The sequence below is a fragment of the Callionymus lyra genome, unplaced genomic scaffold (assembly GCF_982586985.1).
Source record: "Callionymus lyra unplaced genomic scaffold, fCalLyr1.hap1.1 HAP1_SCAFFOLD_581, whole genome shotgun sequence".
Classification (NCBI taxonomy): domain Eukaryota; kingdom Metazoa; phylum Chordata; class Actinopteri; order Syngnathiformes; family Callionymidae; genus Callionymus; species Callionymus lyra.
Window position 1 is genome coordinate 16,951 of NW_028258842.1, and position 3,707 is coordinate 20,657.

At 56.5% G+C, this 3,707-nt stretch overlaps 1 pseudogene; it reads right to left on the minus strand.

Annotated features, from left to right (window-relative positions):
• Positions 1-2,363: 2,363 nt before the first annotated feature.
• On the minus strand, positions 2,364-3,707 carry LOC148057806 (cAMP-dependent protein kinase catalytic subunit beta-like; annotated as a pseudogene).

Here is a 3,707-nt window from a genome sequence, read left to right on the forward strand (position 1 = left end):
GAACATAAATTAAATGGCGACAGATTGGAATGGGAAATTCAGCAATAATAAATGGAGTATGAAAGGACCCTTGCGCAGATCCTCCTCCACCAGGACCACCAGAGCCTCTCCCTCCGCCTCAGGGCCTACACCGCCACCCTCCTCCTCTACTCCCTCACCCTCGCCGGCCGCAGACACCACCTCCTCAAGGTCAAGGGCACCTCCCACGAATCGACCCCCTTCCTCCAATCCGGGCTCTTTCTGTCCTCCCTCGCGCAGCTGGGCCACCGGGATGAGGTCGCCTACCTGCTGGACGAGAGGGCGATAGTGCTGCTGACTTAGAGCAAGCTGATTGGAAATGTGGCAGAAAGAGTGTTGAAGGTTGCGAGACAGCTTCTTTAGGTGGCGGACCGCAAGGAGATAAGTTTGGGCAGACTCTCTGAGTGCTGTTTCGTTCTGCAAGGAGGAAGGGTTGTCGCACTGCCTGCAGCCCTCAATATTTAGCAGGCCGACAGGGTGGAGACTCTGGAGTTCCTGCTAGAGCCGCTTCACAAGTGGATAGTCTTGAGGCTTTCGAATGTGAGAGGCTCGCGGAAGACCTTAACCCACCCTTCGACCTCCCGTAAAGCGCCTGTCCAGTCACTAAAGAGGTCGTGGATGACCACTTCTCTGAACAGGCGTCTGCTCTTCAACTCGCTGGTCAAGGCTAAGCATCGAGCTGCAAACTAGCAATCCTCCCTTTCTCTGCGAAATCGGATATGCACTCGTAGAGGCATCAGGGACATCAGGGACAGCTCTCTTGCCTCCAGTGAGCACTATCTCCCCTCTCACCAAGCCTACCTCACCCCCCGCGAATAGCCGGCTGAAAGTCTCGCCTCCTTCGTCAGGCACAGGTTTCTTTAACTCCCTTCCCCATACGAAGAAGCCGACTCCAACCACGCGGACAGCCGCCAGTGGAGGCACCTTGAAAGAAGTTGCGTGTAAGAAGCCAGGATGGAAGAAGCGATTGCCGAGTCGAAAAGCCAATCCCGGACCATCTAGCGACTGACTCTGGCCGTGCAGGACCTGAAAGGGAAGCTAGCCCACCAGAGGTTCAAGAAGCTGCGGATGTGCCACCTAGGGGGGCAGACCGTGTCGAAGCAGCACGAGGATACAGGCACCAGCGACACTCAATCGGTCGGGTCCAGCGATGCCGGACAGTGCAAGAAATAGACGGTGCTAAAGAGTCCGCCAGTAATTAGCAGAGTCGAGAAGTAAAGAAAGGGCAGCCAGAGCGATCGGGAGTTGGCCTACTTGGAAGAGGACCTGTTGGAGACAGAGTTAGAAGGGCAGCGGTACTCCAGAGTGGAACTCAAAGCTCAGTCACGTCAGCTCTAACGCCTTCCCTAGGTGACAAGATTGGACCGAGGCACCGGTCTGAAGGAAAAAGAGAAAGCAATAGACTTGGCGAGGAAGCCAATACCAACAGAGACAGAGACCACCCGAGCAAAGTAGTCCGTCCGAGTACAAGCAAGCGAATCGAATCAGCAGACGATGCAGACGAAGGAGTAGGAGTAGGTCAAGGAACAGGCGAAGGAGTAGGTCAAGGAACAGGCGAAGGAGTAGGTCAAGGAACAGGCCAAGGAATAGGTCAAGCAGTAGGCGAAGGAGCAGATCAAGCAGTAGGCGAAGGAGCAGATCAAGGAATAGGCCAAGGAATAAGACCATAAAAAGAACGGCAGGGGAGAGAAGGATTGCTTATAAAGCTACAAAGAGCACATTAAGAAGCTCAACTCCATGGGCGAGTGGATCGGGCTGATCTACAAGCGGCTCACCGGCATCAAGCTTGATCTCTTCTGGGAAGTGCCCGTTTTCTTTCTCTACAAGCGCTTCTACATCATGCGCATGGCCATGACTCTGCAACTCAACAGCAACATCAACTTCCTCAAGCACCCCGCCTTCCCCTGCGCCACCCGCACCCAACCCTTCGAGAGTCTGAAGCAGACGCTGTCCAACGAGAACCTGAAGATCAAGGGCATGCTGACCAGCATCCGGGGCCGGATCAGCACCAAGGAGCAGACCCAGACCCACTTCGAGGAAGACACCCTCTAGGACCTGACCAACCTCATGACCCTGACCCGCGAGTTCAACTTCTTTGAGGAGATGAGGGATCTGGGTCTCGAGCTGTTCTAGCATCTGATTGCTACACTCCCTTCCAACGAGTAGAACCGCAAGCTGGAAGGACGGCTGCTGGCCACTCTCGCAGCGGCTCTCGAGGGCAGCCCCGAGTAGGTCTCGCGCTACAACGACTTGGTGGCCTCCTCGGAGAGCGAGTTCCGGGACTTCATGAAGGAGCGGATCGAGAAGATTGAGAGCAGCAGCATTTTTTCCTGATTAATACACACTCATACAAAGCAGCCCTTTTTGTCATACCCCTTGAATACGGCCTGCACTGAGTCTCTCCGCAGCAGCAGCCTGTTCTGCTCGGCCAACTCGCTCTCCCCCTCGTTGCTCAGCCATGCCCCCAGGTCCGCCTGGTCCCTCGCCACGGTGGGCGCCGCCATCTCTCCCCGGATCAGCTTTTCCCAGTTGAACCGCCTGAACCAGGGATGGCGTTTGACCTCTGAGACCCCATTGGCCCCGAGCCGCTGGAAAGGTCTGCGCTGGATGAGCTGGTTGGCGAAATCAGCAGCCTCAGATGACCAGCCCTGGGGAATGTCGGTGATCTTGATCTGGACCTGCCTGGCAAGGATCTCGTCCCTGATTTCTTTGCGGGACTGTCCGAGATAGGGCCGCTTGCCCATCATCAGCTCGTAGGCCAGCACTCCTACCGCGTAGAAGTCCGCTCCAAACCCGTGGTTCTGCCGGCACATCACTTCGGGGGCCATGTAGCCCGGGGTGCCCGAGGTGTCGTTGCTGTTCTCTGGACGGAATTAGCGGGCGATTCCGAAGTCGGTAACGTGGAGGTACCCGTGGTCGTCAAGGACGAGGTTCTCGGGCTTGATGTCCCTGTGGATGATGTTCTGCTGGTGGATGTACTCGAGGGCCTGGACGAGGCAGGCAATATAGAACTGCGCCTGGCCTTCGCTGAACTTGCGGACGCGCCCGATCAGGGTGCGCATGTCGCCGCCCGGCATCAGGTCCAGCACCACACACAGGTGGTCGCGGTCCTGGAACGCCGCCTTCATATTCACCGTGAAGTTGCTGCTGATGTTCTCGAGCAGGTTCCGCTCGTTCATTATACTTGGCACCGACTTTTTTGACAGCACGACGGCTTTCGACATCTCTTTGAGGGCATACTATTTCCGCGTGGCCTTGTGCTCTGCCTGCCACACCCGTCCGAACCCGCCCTTCCCGATCACTCGCCTCAGGGTGAAGCTGGCCTTGCAGAGGGCCTCTTTGTCGGGAATGGGTGGGCTTGCCTCCCTGCTCTTGTTGAAGGAAGGCCTTGTGGCCTGAGTGACTTCAATGAACTTCGTGATCATTGATCCTGTTGAGGTCTTGCGAGGGGGCTCTCTGACTGACTTTTTTAGATCGTTCTCTTTGGAAAGGGAGCGTTCAGCATTGCGGGAAGGTTGACCCTTCAGCAGCACCTCCTCCACCATCGACACGTTTTTCTTGACGGGCATCTCATGCAGAGTCGACTTCTGCGGGGCCGGCCTCAGCGCTTCCTTGGCCGGCTTTGTCCGAGGGATGACAGTCGAGTTGTGTCCGCAGAGGTGAGGGTCTTTCTTGCGATCGGCCTTCAT